The sequence below is a fragment of the Pan troglodytes genome, chromosome 1 (assembly GCF_028858775.2).
Source record: "Pan troglodytes isolate AG18354 chromosome 1, NHGRI_mPanTro3-v2.0_pri, whole genome shotgun sequence".
NCBI lineage: Eukaryota > Metazoa > Chordata > Mammalia > Primates > Hominidae > Pan > Pan troglodytes.
The window spans coordinates 140,763,117-140,787,256 of NC_072398.2; the positions used below are offsets into that span (position 1 = coordinate 140,763,117).

General features: G+C 37.1%; 2 long non-coding RNA genes across 3 annotated transcripts in view; one reads left to right on the forward strand and one right to left on the reverse strand.

Moving 5' to 3' along the window:
* The window catches only part of LOC107967246 (uncharacterized), a 227,998-nt gene extending 205,786 nt beyond the window's left edge, over nt 1–22,212 (forward strand). For both annotated transcript variants that reach the window (XR_008548166.1, XR_010153273.1), the window contains exon 3: nt 21,482–22,212. This is a non-coding gene — a long non-coding RNA (uncharacterized LOC107967246). The remainder of the gene's footprint in view (nt 1–21,481) is intronic.
* LOC104001508 (uncharacterized) overlaps nt 1–24,140 on the reverse strand; it is a 248,140-nt gene that overhangs the window by 41,356 nt on the left and 182,644 nt on the right. The window contains exon 3 of the long non-coding RNA XR_010153272.1: nt 14,780–14,896. This is a non-coding gene — a long non-coding RNA (uncharacterized LOC104001508). The remainder of the gene's footprint in view (nt 1–14,779; nt 14,897–24,140) is intronic.

The window sequence follows — 24,140 nt, forward strand, 5'->3', positions numbered from 1 at the left end:
CAGGAGTCCACAGTGAGAATGTGAGCCACTGAGGGCCTCTCACTTACCCTTTCCCTGTGCTGGGGAGTCTTTCTCGGCTCCCAGCTGGTCCCAGCCGAGCATGCTGCCTCATTACCTTCTCCTTTTTTGTTTAGGTGTTGCCTGTCACTTTTCTGTTGAATTCTGGTGTTCTCTCTTGGATACTCTATTCGAAGCATGATTATCTACTCATTATCTTAGTTCTTGTTACTGGAGGGTGAGAGCATGAAATTCCCCTGATCAGCCATCTTGAAGCATGGACATAAAAATCTTTGACAAAAATTAGCAAATAGGGCCGGGCGTGGTGGCTCACGCCTATAATCTCAGCACTTTGGGAGGCCAAGGTGGGCGGATCACCCGAGGTCAGGAGTTCGAGACCAGTCTGACCAACATGGTGAAACCCTGTCTCTATTAAAAATATAAAAATTAGCCAGGCATGGTGGTGCATGCCTGTAATCCTGGCTACTCAGGAGGCTGAGGCAGGAGCACTTGAACCCGGGAGGCGGGGGTTGCAGTGAGCTGAGATTGCACCATTGCACTCCAGCCTGGGCAACAGAGCGAGACAGCATCTCAAAAAAAAAAAAAAAAAAAAAAAAGCAAATGGAATTAGACAATATATCAAATAAAGTTTATATTGTGACCTAGTGGAGTTTATTCCACAGATATAATTCTGGTTCAACTTTTGAAATCAATTGTGTAATATACCATATTAATAGGTTAAAGAAGAAAAATCACATAAGCATATCAATTGATGCAAAAAGTTGATAAAATTCAATACCCATTCATAGTAAAAACTCTTAAGAAAAATAGGAATAAAGGGAAATTTCTCAACTTGACTGAGAAGATCTATAAAAACCCTATAGTTAACTTCTACTTAATGGTAAAAGGCTGAATGGCTTTTCCTCTAAAATTGGCAACAGGGAAAAAATGTCTACTCTTACTCCATAGTACTAGAAATTCTAGCCAGGGCAGCAAGGCAAGAAAAGAAAACAAAAGATATATGTATCTGATATTGTTTGGCTCTGTGTCTCCACTCAAATCTCATCTCAAATTGTAACCCCCATGTGTCAAAGGAGGAGCCTGGTGGGAGGTGATTGTATCATGGGGGCAGATTTCACCCTTGCTGTTCTCATGATAGTAAGTGAGTTGTGATGAGATCTGGTGGTTTTAAGTGTGGCATTTTCCACCTTGCTCCCTCTCTCTCTCCTGCTCCACCATGGTAAGACCTGCTTGCTTCCCTTTTGCCTTCCACCATGATTGTAAGTTTCCTGAGGCCTCCTAGTCATGATTCCAGTTAAGCCTCCAGAACTATGAGTCAATTAAATCTCTTTTTTTCATAAATTACCCAGTCTCAGGTAGTTCTTTATAGCAGTGTGAGAATGGACTAATATAGTATCAGAAAAGAAGAAATAAATCAGTCCTTATTTGCAAATAACATGATTGTCTTAATAGAAAAATCCCAAAGAATCTACAAAAAAACCATGTAGAACCTAAAGTTTACATGAGTTTAGATAGGTCACAGAATATAGTATAAATATACAAAAGTTAACTGTATTTCTAGGTACTGGCAATGAGCACATGGACACTGAAATTAAAATAATTACTGAAATTAAAAATGATACCACTTAGGGTCACTTAAAAATTAGATACTTAGACATAATTCTAACAAAATATGTAAAGAACTTGTGTGCTGAAACATATAAAACATTGATGAAAGATATTAAAGAAGATACAAATATGTGAAGAGACATGTCATATTCATGGATTGGAAAATTCAACATAGTAAAGGTGTTGGTCCTCCGCAGTTGATAACAGGTTTAACCTAAGATTTTTTCTAAATGTGAGAAAGATTATTCTAAAACATATATGAAAAGATAAAGGAACCAGAATTGGTAAAACAAAATTGAAAATAAAGAGTAAAGTGGGAGAAATCAGCCTACATGATTTCAAGACTTATTATATAGCTACAGTAATCAAGTCTGTGTGATATTTAGGCAGAGGGCTAGACCTGGAGATTAATTAATACAGAATAGAGAAACCAGAAATAAATAACCCAAACCAATATGCCCAACTGATGTTTGACAGAGGTCCCAAAGCAATTTAATGGAGGAAGATAGCTTTTTCAACTATGTTGCTGAAGCAAGTGGACAAAATATACGAACAAAAGATGTGCACATATATGTCACTATATGTCGAAGAAGATATGTCGATGGAAAACAGCAATTGAAAAGATGTTAAATATCATTGCCATTTGAGAACTGCAAATTAAAACCATAATAAGATATTACTACACATCTATCCAAATGGCTGCAACAAAAAATAGTGACAACACAAATGCTGGCAAGAATGGAGAGAAACTGAGTCACTCATATATTGCTGGTGGGCATGTAAACTAGTATAGGCATTCTGGAATACAGTTTGCACATTTCTTATAAAGCTATACATGCAACTAGCATACAACCTAGAAATTACACTCTTGAGCATTTATTCTAGAGAAATGAAAACATACATTCACAAAGAAACCTGTATGTAAATGTTGATATCAGCTTTATTTGTCATATCCTGTAAATGAGAATGATCCAGATGTTTTTCAACAATGAATGATTAAACAAATTTTGGTACACTGAAACCATGAAATACTACTTATCAATTTAAAAGAATGAACCATTGATTTAGGCAACGACTTGGATAAGTCTTAATAGAATTAAGCTGAATGAAAAAGTCCATCTCAAAAGGTTATACGCTGCATGATTGCATTTATATAACATTCTTGAAATGACAAAATTATATAAATTTAGAATGTATGAGTGGCTAAGGAGCAGATGAGGGCAGGAGAGAAGCGGATATGACTATAATAGAGCAACACAAGCATTCCTTGTGAGGAAGGAAATGTTCTATATCTTGACTGTATCAATGTCAGTATGCTGATTGTGATATTGCACTACAGTTTTTCAGTGTGTTACCATGGGAAGAATTATGGAATTTCTCTATTATTTCTACAACAGCAAGTGAATCTACAATTATCTCAAAGTAAAAATAATAATTTTATAAAAAAGAATGTATGGAAGATTAAATGAAAATAGTCAACAAAATTATTAAAAAGAAAAGCAGTGATATTTTTCTATAGATTAAATAACCCCCTAGAGCCACTGTAATTAGAATAATATAGTATTGGCATAAAATGCCAATGGAATAGAATAGAGAGCAAATAAATATATCCCAATGGCTACGGGAAGTTGTCATATGCCAAAAGTAATACTTCAATTTTTGGGGAAAAGAATCATTTATTTAATAAATGATGTTGGCATGACTTTATTTTATTTAGAAATAAAAAATACAAATTGTACTCTTACCTTTCATTATACATAAAAATCCCAAAAGTGTTACAAATTTAAGGTTATAAAAATTCTAGAAGAAAAATTAGGAGAGAATAAGGGTAAGTGCAAGACAGAGTATTAGAAGCCTAATTCTAGTAGAAAAACAGAAGAAAACTAGAAGGAAAAACACTGATTGTATTTATTGGCTATTTGCATTTGCCCTTCAGTAAATTTTTTTATCCATTTTTCTATTATGCTGCAATTAAAAATTTTAATCAGTGAGTACCATTAATGTACAATGCTGGTGAAATTGAAGTATTACAACCTTAGAGCCTTATAGTCTGGAAATATCTATAACTTGAAAATGCACATACATTTTAATATCAGTTCACTTTTGGAGAATTTCTCCTTTAGAAATAAATACAGCAGTTTGAAAAAGAACATTACAACATTATTTGTAATGACAAAATCAGAAACATTCTGAATGTTCATCAGTAGCAGATTGGTTGAATAAATTGCCGTGCATTGATATTATGCAGCTGTTGATAAAGAACGAGTTCTACCAATACTGATTGACTCACAAAGTTTTTCTTATGAGCTAAAGAGAAGTAACAGTTAGGTAATCTAAGTTTTGTAATATAAATGACCACAAAGCCCAATATATGTACTTATATATTCATACATAACTAATGAGCATGAAAAGAAGGGTAGAAGGCTGTATACCAACATGTTAACTTTGGCTCTTGGGTCAGAAATAATGTGAGGGAGAGGGGTGAGGAGAAAGGAGGAGAGATGAGTAAACAGAAAGATTAAGATCACGGAAGAGGTGTTTTGAATTTTTAAAAGGTATGTATAATACAAACTTATTTATATATAAAAAAGTATGGTATGTATGTGTCTAAAGAAGGATATGAAAATTCGGTCACATAGTGCTACTAATGATGATAGTCTCTGAGTCGTGGGACTTAAGTAATTTTTTTTAACTTTCTTCCTTATAATTACATGAATTTGCTCAACTTTCTAATAATAAGAATGTATTATTTATATATTCAGAAAAAGCAATAAGGCTTATATTTTAATTTAGTGGGGGAAAACCAACACATATTTTTATACTTATTTTAGTGTCATTGAGGAGAATTTGCCTAGGAGATGCAAAGAGAGAGAAGCCTATACTTTGAGGGTGGAAGCCCCTCCGACAGGTAGGCCGGAGTTTCCAGGATGGAGAGAATAAGGGCATTACCTCCAGGGAGCTCGACTGGTATAATATCCAAACAGCAATATTGAGTAGACACTGAAATATTTGAAACCAGAATTCAGAGGAGAGGGCTAACCAAAGTTTTAAACCTGTTCAACTGGTCATTTGCTGGTACCTTTTTGTTGAATCTGGAATATAGGGAAGGAGAATCGATTTTGAACAGAACCTATAGAGTTACATTAGTAGCCTAGAAGGGAATGAATTTTAGAAGGCTAAAAAATTCAGCAGTGGATAAAAGAGATAGTAGATGTCAATACATTTTAAAGATGTTTTGTATTAAATAAGACTTTTAAAAGAAGTTGCAACAATTCAACAAATACTTATTGACTATTTCCACATGCCAGGTGCTGGGCTCAGCATTGGGTCTAGCAGGAAACCAACCCCTTTAGCTAACCTAGGGTAAAGGTAGGTGGAACAATCATGGTCATATGTGTAGTTCATCTACTGTATGGGGCCAACCCAGAATGAATCGAAGACAGACACCAGAACAGCCTGTAAATGATCAACACTCTTCCACTTGACACTTCTTGTTCAAGATCCTTCTTTCCAGGATCTCAGAAAAATATCAAAAAAGATTTATATCAATTCCTCATCTCCAATGTACACTTGGAGCTCTCTTTAATGACCTTGTTTCCCTCCCTATTAACATTGTGCCAACATTCACTATTACTACCTTCTTCTGTTGAGTTTTGTGTAAGTTTTGATTAGTTAGAATGGTTTTGCAATAATGCTGAGAAATTGTCTTTTTTTCCTAACTTTAATAGATGCTCATTGCAAAGTAGATATGATTATTTTCCATTTTACAGATGAGGAAACTTGGAGATATTAAGTAATTTGTCCAGAGTATCGGAGGTTTTTGCTGGCAGACTTAGGACTTCTGAGTTCAAAGTGCACACTCTTCCTTCTGCAACAAGTGGCACAGTGTCTTACGCAACAGTCCTTGAGGGCCTCCCTTCCTGAGGATGCAGTAGCAGTGGAACAGCAAGGCCTAAGTGCTCTGCAAACATTTGCTGCCCAGTGAGGAGGAGCTAAATCTGTCCCAAGTAGGGGCATTGTGTCTTTTTTTAGCTTTATACCTATTTTTAAGTTGCCAGCTTTTTGCTAGGCACAGTTTGAGGTCCCAATTAATAATAGGTCCGGTTTAATAATAATAATAGTAATAATGACCTCTATTTACTTATGTTATTTTGTGGCAGGAAGAGAATCAAGCACGTTTCATGAAGTAACTCACTTTATTTTCACAGCAGTCCTATGAAGTAGGTATTTCTATTACCCTTGTAGGTAAGAAAATGGAAGCACAGAGAGTTTAGGTAACTTACCTAAAACCACACAGCTAGGAAGTGATAGAGCTGGAATTGAAATCTGGCAGAATGACTCCAGAGTTTTTCATCTTAACCATACCGTTCAGATCCATCATCAAGAAAATCAAAGGAAAGAGGAGATAGCCAAGTGAACAGACAAATGCCATGCAGAGTAGTAAGGACCATGATTGAGGCATACACAAGGCACTGTGGAGTTTGGAGAAAAGCAAGACCTAGGGAGAAAGTGAGGAGAATTGTCCCACGAAGAATGCAGAGAATAGAAGACAGACCTAGGCAGTATTAGTATTCATATTTTATAGGTGAAGAAAGAGAGGCCCAGAGAGATTAAGTCATTTGCCCATTTGTAGCTGGTAAGGTGGTAGAACAAGGATTTGAACTCAGGCAGTCTGGCACCAGATTCTGTGCTCTTAGTCCCTGTATTGTGATGAGAGTAAGATAGTGAGCTAAATTTCGAGCATCTCAAATTTTAGACGACCATGGAGACATCAAATGGCAATTTTCTGTAGGCAGTTGGGCACATAATCCTGGAGCTCAGGATGGAGATCCAAATTCCTCTGCCAGCTCAAACTGGCACAACGATCTTCTGCAACAAGACAGCCACAAGCAGGCACTTCCTGTATGGTCATTTTAGGGTTCCATGTCCTCAATATCCCAAGCATATTAGAAGCATGAACTTTAACAATTGATTTTTAACTAGATGCTTAATGAAATTTTAATAAGCACTGGCTGAAACCATTGGGTGTCAATTGAGGGGAGAGACTGTGCTTATAAAAAATGACTCATTACCTTAGATTCTTTCTGGAATAAGGCAGTGGGATGATTAGGTAGATAAAATACATCTAGGACTCTTGCTTGTCATATGATTCTGGATACAACAAGGAGATAAGCCCTGATATGGAAAAAGGTTGGCAGAATTAGTGAGAAAAAGCTAGCCTCAAGGTGTAGGAAATAACCAAATTAAATGGGCTGCTTGCAGGCACAAGTCTACTGTGGGCTAATTTGTTTCCTGCAAAAAGAAAAAAAAAAAACCCTCAACTCATTTTTGTCCTCTTAAATTTTAAACAGACACTGTGTAATTGCACTTCCCTTCTCTTAAGATTGTTTTGCTTGGGCAAGAGGAGAGTGGAGGGTAAGAGGGAGGGAGGGGGAGAGAGAGAGAGAGAGAGAGAGAGAGAGAGAGAGAGAGAGAGAGAGAGAGAGAGAGAAACACATACATAAGCCCTGGGCTCCATCTTGTTGCTTATCAGGGATGCTAATAACATCCCACCTGCCAGTACAACCAGGAGATGGGTATGTTTCATCTAAGAATCTTCTCTTTGAAAGATCAGTGCTTACTCTTTTTCTGAGGAAAATTCCAACTTCAATTTTCTTTCATCTCTGACTCTGTATGAGAAGCTATAGTTTAACTGCACTTAGTTGATCAATTGATTAAATATCGACCTCATTTTCTGGCTCAATCCAGACAGGATATAGAGAAAGCATGAAGCCTCTTTTTCCAGGCCACATGCTCGTGTTTTCTCCATCCCTGCAGGATATTTATTCATTCACCAGATCTTTGCAGGCAGCATATTATAGGCCAGTCACTGTGTTAGTGCTGGGGAAATGACAAAGAAGAAAAGCTCACCATCTATCGAGGAAGGCAGGTCCACAGGCTGTTGCAGTGCCATGTGGAAAGTACTGCAATGAGAGTAACCATAGGGTTCCATGAAGAGACATATAGGGGCATAAAACTAAGATTTGGAGTATCAGGGAAAGCTTCCTGCAGGCAGGTGTGATAATGAGGCAGAGACCTGAAGGCTAAGCAGAAGTTAGTCAGGCTGAGGGGGATAAGAGGAAAGGTACAGGGCTCCAATCTATGAAAACAGCATGTACTAAAGTCTTGAGGCTAGAAAAGGGAAGGCCCAGCGGTCATACATGGCTTAATGTGCCTAGAAAGTGTGAGTAGGGAAGAAGGAAAAAGGAGTCTAGGTGGTAAGATAGATGGGCAGGAGAGGTAAACAAAAGGGTTTTGGATGACAGGCCCTATCATAAGCCTAAGGAGTTTGCTTTTTACTCTGATTGAGATAGGAACCATTAAAATGTTTTGAGCAAGGGAATGACAAGATCAGATGTGCATTGTAGAAATACTGTATTGGTGTGGATAATGACTTAGAGCAAGTTTGTCCAACCTGGGGCCTCTGGGCCGCATGTGGCCTGGGACAGCTTTGAATGTGGCCCAACACAAATTCGTAAACTTTCTTAAAACATTACAAGATTTTTTTTTGCAATTTTTAAAGCTCATCAGCTACTATTAGTGTCAGTGTATTTTATGTTTGGCCCAAGACAATTCTTCTTCTTCCAGTGTGGCCCAGGGAAGCCAAAAGATTGGATACCCCTGACTTAGAGGATGTAAGACTAGAGAAGTGTCATTGGTATGTTGCAGTGGTAATATAGATATGAGAAGATATTAGCCTGAAATAACAAAATAGCTTGGTAATGAATTGCTTTGGGGGATTAGAAACAGGGAGAAACCAAGTGTCAAGGATGGAACTATGGTATAGTGAGGCTGTGAAGAGGGCTCACTGTTCCCTACCCTGAAGATGTCTGCAGGCCACACTTCTTTTGTTTGCTGCTTGCAGAGTTTTAAGCAACTCTTGGAAAAACAGACTGTGTAATCTATTTGTTTCCCATTCCCTCACTCCATGCTACCGTGACTCATTCAGCCAATTCATTGTCTGTAGTCTATGCCTTTGAGAAGCTTGCAGACAATTAAACAAGTGATTAGAAAACCATACCAGATTACATCAGCATTTTAGGGCAGAAGCATGGAGAATCTAAAGGATTTGCATGCTCTGAAACTTACTTTGGCTTCCATGTTCAGAAGAAAGGTAGGAAAAAATACCTTAATGCAAAATGAAACATTCCTGATGGTTGAATTCACATTTGTATGACAGTATCACCAAACATCTTGCTAGCAAATTTTCCTAGGAGTTCTAGATACACATTCCCAATTTCTTTCTAAAAATCTTGATATTATGTTCTTTGGATACATCAAACTTGGCATTTCCAAAAACATCTTATGAACTTTTCTTCTGTATTCCCATTCTTGGTGAATAGTGTTACCATCTATTGTCACTCAAGTTAAAAGCTTCAAAGACAACCATAATTTCTGCTCCCTCACTGTACACACCCCTTCTCAATTCCAAATTGGGCAGGAAGACTTGCCAAGTCAATATACAAAATATATATTAATATCCCCACTGCCCTAGTTCAGAATGGCACAAATTTTTCCCTGAACATGCCACAGTTGTAGAATGGTCTCTCAGAGCCTACTTCATTTCCTACACTCTCATCACAGTACTTCTTCAGTAAGCAGCTTACATTATGTCATAACTGAAAACCACACCCAAAGCATAAAGTCTCCACACCCAAAATATAAAGTCAAAACTTTTTAACAAGGTTCTTCACAGTCAGACCCCAAATTATGTTTATAGTCTCTCTCCCCCTGGACTATGAGCTCCCCTAGGGCAGAGGCTATGCTTTATACATCTTTGTAGACTGAATGTCTAGCATAGTGCATAACACATAATACTTGCTCAACAAATGTTTGCTGAAAGAATAGGGATAGAAATGTGGCACCTTCCCATATATGTATTTACTTCCTTTCAAGTTAAAATAGTCTATGGTGTGTTTTGTTGCAGGCAACATGACTGCAGCACAATCAACTATGGCTTTGCTGATCTCGTGTATCATCATCCTCATCATCCTCATCCCCGCAATTGCAGCAAACATCCAGTTGTGCACTTACTGCTGATGATGAATAAATGTATAGAACAGGAAAAAATGTAGCTCACCTTCAGACAGAAGGTTGCACTCACATCCTTAGCAGTTATAAACAAGGCTTAAAAACAGGACTGAGTTTACATGAATGATTTGTTTTTAGACTGAGGGCTATATGATTGCTTTGGTAGTAGTGGTCCCTAATGGAGCTATGTTAATTGGCATCTGGGTTAGAAAAGAAAAATTAATATGGCCCTCAGAGGCAAGAACTGGGGCTCGTCTACATTTAGTGGAATCTTTCAGAGCCTCTTTAGAGGGGCACACACCCTAGAGAGGATGATGAAGACAAAAATTTTGAATGTTGGAAAAAAATTGTGTTTGAAGAATAAATTACATAGAACATATATGTGTGTGTGTGTGTGTGTGAGGGAAAGAGACAGAATGGGAAAGGGTCAGTGAGGGATGTACCAAGTTACAGTATCTTTTTTCTCCCATTATAAAAGAAAGAAATACATGTTCATGTTAGAGATCTTGAAATAAATAAAAGAAATTTATGTTTATTTTAGATATCTTAAAATAAATTTAAAGAAAAAAATCAAATAGTAATCCCAACATTCAGAATAACAAATGTTAATGTTTTGGATTATTAACTTCCAGTCTTTTTGTATGGTTGTATAACTAGTATAACATACTGTTAAAGACCACAAGCCTCTGTCATCTAATAGACATAGTGTCAAGTTCCAGTATAGCCACTTCCTATTGAAAGGTTATTTAAAATATTAAAGCCTCAATTTTTCCCAGTAAAATGAAGATGAAGATGATGGTAATAATAATAAAAAGTAATCCATAGGTTTGTTTTTAAGATTAAATAAGATAACATGCATAGAGTGCTAAGCTTGGTGCCTACAGCATAGACTAAGTACATAATAAAAGTTAGGTAGTTTTTTTTTTATTTTAACAAAACGAATTTTATGCTCTTTGTGTGTGTGTATGTGTGTGTGTGTGTTTTCTGTAGTTTAATATCTCCCATATCCTTGATTATTTTCTTAGGATGAATTGCTGGAAGTGGAGTTACTAGGTCAAAGGGCATGTATATTTGATGATTCTTGATACCTAGTACTGAATTGTCCTCCAAATAGGCTGTACCAATTCATCCACCCTCTGGCCTCATATGAGAAGTCTCACTTCTCACCCATACAACAATGGGCATATACAGATATAGATATATAGATATCTTGCCAATTTAGTCGGCAAAATACCCTTATTTTAATTTATTTAAGAATTTATAAATATTATAGTGTCATTTGAAGCCACAACCCTCTGGGACTGATTAAATAGATGAGAAGTGCCCATTATATAATATGCTAAAGAAGCTGGTTTTATCCTACAGAAGATAAGATCAGAGGGGAAACTTCATGACTATCTTCAAGGATATAAGGAGGTTTATGTGAAAGCGTTGTTTTCCATGTTATAAGTAGTTAACTAAACAAGAGAAGCTGGGCTATGATTAGACTAGTTTAAACTTCTCTTGAATGCAAGGGCAGAACTGCCACTTTCAACATGACAGAGTACTAGGAAGGTTCTGAGAAAGTTCGTGGGGTCCCTGAAGCTGTAATGACCAGCACGGTCACTTTTTTGCCTTTGGTGGGACATCCGGCTCCCTGAAGGGAATGGGCACACCACCTGATTTCTTTGGTCTCTTCCAGTTCTGTGATTCTATAGTTATTTTAGTGAAGTGTTGATTTTGTGATATTTTTGAAACTAGAAAAGATGGATTTATTCCAATGCATCCATCAGGTGACATTTTCGAACAGATAAATTAAGCTCTGTCTAGAAACCATCTCTCCTGTTACAAGTACAGACAAATGCAATGCAGTTCCTGCCGTCAACCATCTTATTAGAAGCAGATTAATAACTAGCGATGATGACTACAGCCTTTTTTAAAAAATAGAACTTTCTGTATTTTTTCGTGCTCGGACAGTGTTTTACGGAGAGGTGTATTTACTGTGAAGAATGTTTAATGGCAAAGCACATAATGAAGAAATAAATGAGTATAAAAAATGATTTTTTTGTTGTTGTTGCTGGCCAGTCTACTCCAGCTCTTCCCCCTGGATTCTTTCACACAAAGAACACGTTGTTATTGGAGCCATTACAGAGCTCCTCGGCTTTGCTAGGCTCTGCGGGGCTCGAGGGAAATGGCTATAGATTGCAGCAGAAAAGTCCATCAGACAGATCACATGTGACCCCACTGTTTCCAGGAAAGAATGCACTGGAACACTTCAGCTGAATAGACAGATTTTCCAAATGTTTTAAATCAGTTTTGAGACAAAAAGAGGAAGATGCTAAGAAATGGGTTTGGCCTATACACATTCGACCACGCAGTGTCCATTTCTCTGGAATGCAGACATTAGGGGCTTTCATGTGGATGGGAGGACCTTAAGGGGAAAAAACCTCAGCCCACCACAACAATTAAGCAACAATTGAAGAAAAGCAGGGAAGAAAAGATGGCCCTGTGTTAGTACAATAGCTCAGGGGCTTTTCATTTTGGGGCATAAAGACAGAACAGAGAATGTTGTTTTCTTTTTAAAGCCCTTTTAAAAATGGTAACTGCATCCTGCTCTTGTAGATGTATTACTTATGACATCCCAGTTTTCATCCGTTCATGATTTTACATTAGAGTTAAATCTCTGCAGCTTGAATCTCACGGCTGAGTTAGCCAGAGCCCATAAAATATTGAAACCTTTAGAGCAGCAGCCAGCCAGGTTGAGAGAAGTTCATGTCCAAAGCTGAGCTTTAGATTCTGAGACATCCCAATTGGAGTGTAGTACAGAAAAAAGCACTGATAAAATTTTCATAAAAATGAGCTAAGGATATTGCTAGCATGCTTCTCAGCATCTATATGAAAACTTAATCTGAGCTAATGGAAAGGATATGAAAGCCTTTCTCAATTCAAACATAGTCAATGCATGATTCATAAATTATTGTCAGAGAAGTGATTCAGCTCCCAGATTTATTCTCTTTTGGGTGGAAGCAACCAGAGGAAAACTGGGTTTTTTTGACCTTTAATGCCAGCAAATTTTACAGTAGAGCTGTCAATATAACCAAGTAAAGTGGTCATTTCTCCAAACAGCAACAAAATACCCACATATACCCAGTGCGAGCTAATATTAACTTGGCCTACTAGGTTACTGGCCGTACATTCAGAGCAGCAAATACCAAACATCTGAGCTTATCTGGCTATGCAAGATTGAATGAAAGCTGAATGTGGCCATGTCCACATCATCCACAGTACTTTGTATGAAATGTGCTCAGTTGTCTCCTTGCCTTCATGCCCTTTGGGTGGTGACAACTGTATGGACTCACATAACCCTATAAAGATGGAATTATTTTCTTATTATTATTAGCAGCAGCAGCAACAGCAACAGCTCAAATTTATAGATAAAGAAAAGGACCTTGGTTTGTGCACTGGATCATAAAAGCAATTGTGTTACATGGAAATTGTAGGCATTGTTCAGAATAATGTGAAATAAAGGTAAGTACAACAGTAGGATGGAAAGTTAAACAGCCCTGCTTTTGAGGAAGCCTCTTAGAAATGTCCTTTTAATCTCATACCTTTTCATTCATCAGATATGTTTGAGCCCCTACAAAACACTATGCATTGTGGATAATACAAAAATGAAAATGCAAACCCTGCCTTCAATGAGTTAATAACTTTATGCAGGAGAGCTGTAGAATTTCAAACTTGAAAAGGTTCTTTAAAATCATTTAGTTTAATGCTTCTCTTCAGAGCTTTAATCTTTTCTATGATACTCCTATGACTACTCAATCAACCACAATTAAGCATCCTTAATAAGAATCTCTACCCCTGGTTGATGGTGTCATCCTTAGCCAATCATCCAAGTTAGAAACCTAGAACCAATTTTGATTCCTTATTTCTCAAACCCCTGCATTTAGTGTCAGCATTTGCCACAAATTCATGGGTAGATAACCAGTGTTTCTCTAAACAGTTTTGGCCCCTCCTCTGTGTTGCCACAGGCTCTGTTCAGGCTTAATTATCTCTCACTAGGACTGTTTCAAGTATTGTCAGAATTTCCCTGTCTATGATCTCTTCTTCCTCCAGTTTATCCTCCATTTGGTCACCATACTTTCTTTTTAAAACAGACCTGATCATGACACCCATGAATTTTAAAAGCCCTTTATGGCCCTTCATTTTTTACAGAATTAAGTCCAAGCTCATGAGCATGCTATTCAAGGCCCTCAGAATCTGATTCTGACAGGTCTTTTTCAGGCCCATCTCCGTGCAATCATGTTCTGGTCTATAGCAGTTGTTCTTAACCCTGGCTGAACATAAGACAAGAGCCATGTAAGATTTAGTCCTTCTTTCAAAAAGCTTATAATCTAGTATGGAACTAAATCACTACGAAATAAAATATAGGAAAACAGAAAGCAATCTATCATTAAGTTGATTAATATATTACATGAAATATGGCCAGAAATTTAGTAATAAAGATAAAGATATCCCTCTCCTGATATGTGAAAATTAAGGCTATTTCTCACACTCCTCAAGTATGGGTGTTCGAAGGGCAAGCACAGTTTAATTCTAGAGGCAGAAAGCTACACCCAGATGTTATATTATGATTCTGTCCCATTCCGTTTTCTTGGCCATTGTTGAGCCCTGCAGTGGTCCTGTATGAATTCTGCTTAAGAGGGACCCGATGGTTATGTATTCCAGGAGTTTTAGGAATATTTGTGCAATTGGAGTTATGTTTGGGATAATTGCTATGTGTACTTTTACATTTAAGATCTATGGAGTAATATTGCAAGACATGAAGAAAATATAAGTAATTAGGTCAACTTGAGGTCTTCCTTGTTGAATTCCTGCAGCCACTGGTGGAGAATGGCTAACAATCACCTTCCCCATGCTGCCTTCTCAGTGCCTCTTATAACAAGGAGGCCTCAGGCGTGGGAAGGGTGAGGGGGCTATTGCCAGCTTCAGGGATGGGAGCAAAGCAGTAAAGTCAGGACATTGTATAAGTCAACTCTGATGTTGAGAATTGTTTTTCTTCTTAAGTGTTTATGTCATGTACCAAGGTGTATAGTATACATACCATAGAAGCAGAAGGATGTGGAATAAGAACCAGTGTGCTATTTAAATCAGGTCTAGGGGAAGAAAGAAGATTCTTCTAATTAGCTTTTCAAAATCATTGTCATCACAAGCCTGGGATCTGAAAAACAGAATGAGATATCCTTGTATACCTGTGTATGGGACATTTCAAACACTTACTGTAATTGTGCGACATCAATAGAGCTGCTATTTCAAGAGCTGCTTGAGATTAAATTCTACTCTGCGGTTAAAATATTGGTCTTTGTGCTAGAAGATTAAAGAGAACACTCATGTCCCTTTTCCATATGGGCACATAATTGTATTAGTAGCATTTACCAAACTCCTTAAAAGATGTACCTTATTTAGTTTGATTAAAAAAAAAAAAACTAAAATCAGCCTGGGAAATCAGCATTTCACCCAAGAAAATCAGCATCTAAGCAAAAGCCCTTGGAAGCAGGGATGTTTTCTTGCTCACGGTTTCCTTACACTCTGACTGCATCCAAGGCTGTTTGGTCTCAGGATGTCTGTCACCTATAGACTCAGATTTTATGAGTGCTGACCTCATTTGCTTCCTTTGTTTTTAATTGCCCAAGCAGCAGTGAAAAAGGAGGCAAAGAATACCATTACGGCTGGCCAAGTTAACATACATAAATGGCCCTGTTATATGGAGAGGCTGTAATAAGTCATGTGATAGAGAGCAAAGGCAGCCCAGCGTGCAAAGGGAGCAATTTTCTGCCCCGCAAACAGCACTTCAGGTGCTGTCGTTCATCTTTCTGTGACTTGCTCTGTCAAAGTCCGCCCAGAGCAGAGGTGTTCAGGGACCCAACAGGCCGTAAGTGTCCAGCTGAAAAACCTGGGAGATATCCCCAGGCCCTAGGAGTTCACTTTTTCAGTTGCACTGATTTACTTCAGAATGCTCCTTCAGGGAATTTCTGCCTTCCATTGCTTTACTTTCCCATTTCCTTTCTTGTCATCTTTAAAAATCCATTAGAGATCACGCAGGCAGTTTCTGCAGGCTCAAATTTCTGAGAGTTTCTGTCGCTTAATAAAATGGGCCCTTTCAGTGGGCTGTGGTCTCCTATGTGCTTTTAGGGTTCGGATATGATTAAGACTTTTAATTAGAGGTGGTCATCGTAGATCAAGAAAGCAAAAGATGGCTGAAATTCTCAGGAAGTCAACATTTTCCCATCGGGGATCTAAAATGGCTACTGGCCTCACAGATCCAGGATAGAAATACTAACTATGGATTATTAACACAGGAAACAAAATTAAAATGTGCTCCCCATCACCCCCCTATCTTTCCCTAATTATTTGTTTCAAAATCCTTCAATTGCCAAGGTTAAGTGCTTATTGTCAACACTCACTGAAGGCTGCTTTAGAAAAAAATCTCAGTTTTTAATTTGTTTACAAATCCAATTTCCAAGTGTGCTTCTTACCCAGCAAAACAGAAATATCTTCTGAAATCTTGCCTGTAATTTGTCTTTCCTCCCACTGAGTCTTCTGTCTACACCCTTCCACACAATTCATTTGTTGTATAATATGCATGCAGCCTTCTGCACAATACAGGAAGATTATATTCAAATGCCACCTCGCCGATCATATCATATTAATTCAGATTTGTCTATCATTTTGTGTGGTTGCTGCTTTGCCTTAGGTATTATAATAACAATACCTCACCTGTCATATCCCACTAGCACTGCCTCACCTAGAAAATTGCTCTAATACTGCCTCGGATCTCATAGACCTTTTTTATTTTTTTAATTTTTTTTGCACAAGCTTACCTATTACAGTATAATAATTGAACTTTTATTGGAGGCTACCGTATATATTTTTATTACAGTTTTTGTCTAGTCCAGCAATTGCTACATGTTGATTCTATAGCAGATTGAATCATTCAAATCTAGTCTCTTTGGCTCATCTGTAAAACATATTGTTCCCTTTTCAAACTACAGCCAATCTCTATTTGGGTAGCTTTAGTAAGTAATATTTCCAGATAGATGAGCAGCTATTCAAAGTGTTATTTATATGGGGATTTTAATATTAGGCAATATTATATGGCTCTATGAAAAGATGTCCAGAAGTCTTGGATTGGAAATCTGAGCTTAATATTTCATTTCTTGTGACAAAAATTTAAATGTACATGTTCAAAAACAAAATACAATTTCTTTGAAACACATTTTTCAGAGAAGTCTAAAATGTGGCAAATGCCAAATAGAGATCTTTTTTCCAAAGTAATATTGAGGAATTTTGCATTCATGCCATTTTTTTTTTTAATTGTGAAAGCTGCTTAAGTAGTTTTCAAGTATCCACAGCCACAGGTAATTTGGTATCAGGGCTTATGAGAAGTCTGGCTGCTTTGACACGGCATGCTGAATTAGAAGAAGGCTACCTTTTAAGTGCTATATAATGAAAACAAATGATACATTTAAAGCCTGCCACTGCCTTGTAATGCATGCTGGGTTCCAGAGAGAAGAATAAGTTGCAGAGAACAAATACTATCTCATTGGCTAAGAAGCCGTCACCAATGTCTTCTTGCATAATTAAACTGGACACGTTTTTAAAAAATGAAATGACAAAGATACACTGTTAAGCCGCAAATAGTATTCAATGGCATTATCAATTGCAGAGATTCCAAGGTTTGCATATTAATTGCAGGAAGGTGCTAATTTGAGTGTTTTAAGCTCCATTCACAAGGCTGTTTACATGCTTTGTTCCACGTGGACCTGTTTGGAGGTTTGTCAAAAACCTAACAAGCAGAAAAATATTGCATTTGAAAATACACATGCATGTTTAATTAAGCCAGGCCCACTGAACATTCCTCAATATATTTAGCCATTGAGGTTTAAGCACCATCAGAGCATCAGGCATTATCACCTTTTGAAGTATTGCCGAATCTTTAATATTTAAAGCACAAGGCAGACTGTAATAAAAAATTCTAGCAGACCCTAGAAGATTAAAGACGCATTATAAATGTGACAGTTTGTAAATGGAACACCAGTATTAAAGGATCCCCCCGATATTTCACAGCATATTTTTCAGGTGTACGCTAAATTATGAATATAATTAAATAGCTGTAATTATTCTCCAGGAGTGGACAGCAAATTTAAATGTCTACGATCTATGCAATTGGATACAGGATAGGGATTTATAGCATAGTGGCCTGAGTGGGCAAGGTAAGCCTTTCGAGCGGGTGTCAAACAAAGCACTTGAAAATCTAGTGAGAACTTCACTCACCCTATCTGATATTTGTCCTTTAGGAGTCCAAAGCCAGTGACTCTGTCCTGGATAAGTCTGCACAACTGCAAATAAATGTGTTGGAAAAGAATTAACTAGGGCATGATACCCAGAGTCATGTGTCTTAGGAGCCACATTTGCAATCACCATTAAACAAAGGAGCCCTGAGATTTGTGTATTTTTGGCACACCGATCTGATCAAACACATGCAGTGCCTGGCACAGAGTCGGTTCCAAGTAAATATTTGTGAAATGAATGAATTAATCAGTGAATAATAAATATAAAATGATGCACCTATTCTAATACGTTCATGTTTTCATTAAATGAATTTTCCTGGAAACTGAATTTAGCTTGATTTAGTAAATCCATGAAAAAGAAGGGAGAAAAGTGGCCTATTTTTTTCTTTAAATAAGAGCATGTATCACTGTTTTTTAGTTATCAAATTCTTCTTTGAGAGGTGAGATAGTATAGTCCTTACAAGAATAGGCACTGCTCTGCTACTAGTCATCTACAGGAGTTTGGTGAAGTCACTGAACCTCAATCAATTTCAGCTTTCACATCTATAAAATGGGGATAATCCTGCTTTTACCTAAGAAATAAATGACAAATCCTTCACTTGGTACACACATAGGAATTGCTTAATAAAAAATAGCCTTTCATCAAGAAAGGCAACACACATTAGTAGTTCAGAGCAGAGATTCTGGCCCAGACTGCCTGGGTTTGAGTCCTGGCTCTACCACTCCCCTAGATGACTTTGGACAGGTTATTTGATCTACGTGTGCATCAGTTTTTCTACCTGTAAAATGAAGGTAATAATACAACCTACCCCATTGAGTTGTTATGAGGATTTAATGAGTTAGTATTTGTAAAATGGTTGGAACTGGAATTGAATGAGTTAATATTTGTAAAATGGTTGGAACATGTAAGCAAACAAGGTTTATGAAATAAACATGAACTCTCTGCCTGTATTGGGAAAGTTTTTCTGAAAACAGGGTGTAACTTTTGTAACTCTGTGTGAGGCAAATGGACTGTGCTTCAGAAGGGACCCAGGAGCATCCTGTGTCACTACATTTGAAACCTTTTAGAAGTCAGTGGGTTATATATTATACAAAGAACTACAGGGGCTGAGTTCCTGGCTCAGGGCTTAGGATGGGTTCCCCAAAATCCTAAAAAACAGTGCAGTTATTGGGAAACTTGTCTCAATATTTAGAAAATAGGAGTTTCTCAGTCATTTACCCCAGCAGATGAAGCTGGTGTCACCTCTTAACTGCGTTGCTGAGAGCCTGTGGCCCTTCTCGGTCCCTGATTAGATGACCAACAATATTAGCTGTTGCTAATGGTAAACCTGCTTTTTGAAAGTGCTCTTTCAAAATGAGTATTATCAAATTATTATTTTATTCCTCACAACATCCCCAAGAGGAAGGCATTATAATCACCATTTTACAAAAGAAGAAACTAAGGTGCCAAGCAATTAATTTGCCTAAGGTCTTAGAGCTGGTAAAAGATGAAGTCAGGACTCAACCCAGATGTCATTAATCACCACACTCTGCTGTCGTTTTGTAGGTGTCTGTGTGAGATTGCTCGGAAAATTCAACCTGAATTTTACTTGAGTTCTAGTGAGTCCTGGTGTAGAGGTAGGGATAATTAGAAAGTGTGTGTGTGTGTGCATGTGTGCATGTGTGTGTGTGTTTACTTCAAAGGTGCCTGAGGAAGCACAACTTGAAATTCTTTTTGTAGAAGAAGTTTCAAGGAGTGGACAAATTTGCATGAGGACAAATTTTCTTCCTTCAGGGAAGAAATAAATTAAAATACCTTTTAATTTTTAAGAGTCACCATTACAGTTTGAGTATGCCTTATCCAAAACATTTAGGACCCGAAGTGTTCAGAATTTTTTTTGGATTTTGGAACAGTTGCATGTACTGAATGAGATATCTTAGGGATAGGATCCAAGTCTAAACACAAAATTCATTTATGTTTCATATGTGCTTTATACACACAGCCTGGAGGTAATTTTACACAATATTTTAAATAATATTGTGCATGAAACAAAGTTTGTGTTATGTACTTATGTGTGGAATTTTCTACTTGTGGCATCATGTCAGAGCTCAAAAACTTTCAGATCTTGGAACACTTTACTTTGGATTTTCATATTATGGATGCTCAACATGTATCAGAACTACTCTGATAGGCAAAGATGTCTCAGGTTAAATCTTTCTGTTGGAAAAAAACATACCCAAAGTCCCCAGAGGATATTCTCACCATGAAGGAAGTCTATATTCATGACTTTTGTTCAAAGCTAGACCATCTGGACTGGGATAAAGCAGAAGGAAAAAGGAAAAATCTGGTTTCTACACAGTGAGTTACTAAAGTGAGAAACATTATTGACTCAGCTACCAGGCTTACAAAGAATGTAATATATTAAATTACAAATAATGCGATATTTGTATCAGCATCACATTGTATACATACGTATATATCATATATGTGCTATACATATTTGTATGTATATATACACATGTGTATATACGTGTATATATACACATGTGTATATACGTGTATATATACACATATAGCAGTGACATACATAAATGTTTGTATATATACACATATAGCAGTGACATACATAAATGTATATATGCACGTATCATAGCAGTGACATACATATGTTTGTATATACACATATATGATGTGTATATATACATATATACACATGGATATCATATACACATCATGTATACACACATATGTACATGCATGTGTGTATATGTATATATACATACATATATGTATACGTGTATATGCACATGTACATATAAGTATACGTGTACATGCGCATGTACATATAAGTATACGTGTACATGCGCATGTACATATAAGTATACGTGTACATGCGCATGTACATATAAGTATACGTGTACATGCGCATGTACATATAAGTATACGTGTACATGCGCATGTACATATAAGTATATGTGTACATATACATATACATACAGATAAGTATGTATGTATATGCGCATATACATACATACTTATATGTATGTATATATACATATACATATGAGTATATATGTATACTCATACATACATGTATGTATATATACATATACATATAAGTATATGTATATATACATATATACATATGTATATATGTATATATAAGTATATATGTATATGTATATATACATATATGTATATCACATATATCACATTATTTGTAATGTAATATATTACATTCCACATTGTTTATGTGATATATTACTGCAACTGTATAAAACAATGTGATATATTCTTACAGTAAATACCCCACTTTGTCCATGCTTTGCCTGCCTTTAGGTCTTCCTCTCTCATACTGGTCTGGGCTTGGCCATATGACTGGGACTTGTTTTGGCCAGTGGGTTACAGCAAATGTGATGTAAGCAGAAATTTAAAAACTGCTTGTACATTGATATTTGTCCTCTCTTGTTCTTAGATCTCTGCCATCATGTGAGAGAGAGCCTGAGTTAGCCTGCTGGATGGTCAAAGATGAGTGGTGCAGCTAAGTGAAAGCCTGCTGACTTGTAGACATATGAGTAAGGCCATGCTTGATCACCTGGCTGCCAGCTGGCCTGCCAACTAATTGCAGGTACTTGAAAGAGTCCAGCAGAGATCAGCCACCCCAGGTCAAATAAACACCCAGCCCCCTCCCTGAGAATCATGAACTAAATAAATGTCTTAAGTACTAAGTTTTGGGTGTTTGCTACATAGCAAAAGCTAATTGATACTGTTCCCAAGGAGTGGAAAACTTCTGTAACAAAAAACAAAAAATTCTGGCATTGGTTTTGGGATTGGGCAATGGGTAGAGGCTGGAAAAATGGCAAGGAAGCTGCCATAGCAACCTAGAAAAATGGCAACCCATGCTATAAAATAGGGCAATTGGTCAATAAGTTTTGAAGTGGTTTGTTATGCAGCAATAGCCTACTGATACACCACGTGAATTATAGTAAGGAATAGCTAAGGCAAAACAAAACATTGGATGAGTAGCATAGTTCTTTCTAAAGAACCACTAAGGCTTGCTCAGGAATATGTACTAATTCAGGTGGCATCTGTTAACTATCACTGAGCATAATATTGGAGGATAAATCTGCTTTGCTTATTGCCACCCCCGTAGCTTAGAAGCTACTCCTAAAACAGCAAGGATGTCACTGTAGCAGTGGGCAAGGATTAATTCCCTCATTTATTTATTCATTTATTAATTCAACAAATATTTTTAAATTTCCTTTTGTGCTAGGTCTTAAGCATACAATAATATAAAGACAGACACAGTTTCTTGGAAACTGTATTTTGCTATATAGAAAAAATGCTTCCAATTGACTCTTAAAAGAATTCATTTCAACAAACACATAATGAGAACTCACTAGGTGTCAGATATTGACCTCATTATTATATCATAGTTAAAGAGAAGTAGGGAAACAGAAAGTGACAGAAATTGCTCAAATTTAGATAGAACAGGTACCCCAGTGATAACCTCCTGAGGAAAATACTAATGACATTGAGAACAGTTTCAAATCAAGAGTCAGGAGCCATTGCAGTCTGACTTTTAGTTCTGCCACTGGTCAACTATAATGATAAGCAATATTGATTTGGTGTTACTACAATACGCCAAATAACACATTAACTATTTTAAAATGTACTGCCTCATTTAAATTTTACAGCTATCCTATGTACTATTATTATTTCAATTTTATAAATGAGAATGTTGAGGCTCTAAGAAGGAATGTTAGTTGCCGAAATTAACATTAAAGATTGATTTGGAGATGTAACAAAGCTATCCAGACAACCAAGAAACTAACTGTTATTCGTCTCAGAGCTACTAAGTGGTAAAGCCGTGAATCAAGTCCAATTCTGTCTGACCTGAAACCAGGACTTTTATCTACTGTGCCACATTGCTAACAGAGTGACCTTGGACAAATCACTTACTATTTCTAGGGTCTAGTTTAGTGAAGCTTAACACAAGGAATTCAAACCAGATGACTTCTAAATTCCTTCCACTTCTAACATTTCATGATTCAAACATTGCCTATTATCCATAACTTACTAAATAGAGTTTGAAAAATCTTGACTAAATATTGCAGTAGGTTTGGGAACATTTCCCTCAGAAGCTTCCCAACTATAAATCCCTGATACCTTTTCACTATAACGTGGCTGTGTTCTAACTTTCAAATCTCAGATCCAGCATTTTCCCTCACTTCAGTCCTAACTGCCTTATCAGAGTAGAAGTTACAGCAGAAAAGCCTATGCAGAAGGAAAGAACTATGAGAAGCAAGCTGGTGCACCTTGCAGGGCCCTAGAAATGCTCAGACTTGGAGATACGGTTATCACAAACATGTATGTGTGTGTATGTGGTGTGGGAGATGGGTGTAGGGTATTGATGAGTGGTGCGACATCAGGGTAACGAGTTAAAATTCCTCATATAGTATTATAGGACCTGAAGCTTCTCTCTGTACCTTGTGCCAGACAACTTCCTTTCACACAGGAGATCAAAAGGATGTTTTCTGGATAGATTGTACCAAAGAAACTGAATTTGGAGGCACAAAAAAAACCCCAAATCAGTAAAGAGTGAAGGTGAGGTACAGGTCTAAGAAGTTTGTGGGTGAGTATTTCTCTTCTGGCTCTGGCTGATTACCTTGTTTCATTGGGAGCAGCCAGAGGAGCAGAGCAGTATAAAACATTTACAAAGATTGATTTGAAGATATAACAGAGCTACCAAGACAACCAAGATTTAAGGGACTGATAGAAGGAAAGTGCAAACTGGTAAGACACATGCAGCACTGCTTTTCTCTTTAATTTACAAGGGGCAACCAAGAGGCTGCCATCTTATGGGGCTGGAGAGACAAAATATAAGTTTAGAGTCTAACAAGATGAAGGGCTTCATGTACAATTCAGACCCCTCAAGGCCTATATCCTAGGAGTAAGGGCAAACTTGAAACAGACCTGTCTCACAAAGTTTGCAACCTAGCCTTGAATCCCTACCTGGATTTAAAAGATTCTCCCCACTGCCAGAAACAAATGTACATTAATTCTGGAGGAAAATAACATTTCCAAGAACTTGAAATTTTCTGTATAAGTTTTAATACACAATATTCATGATT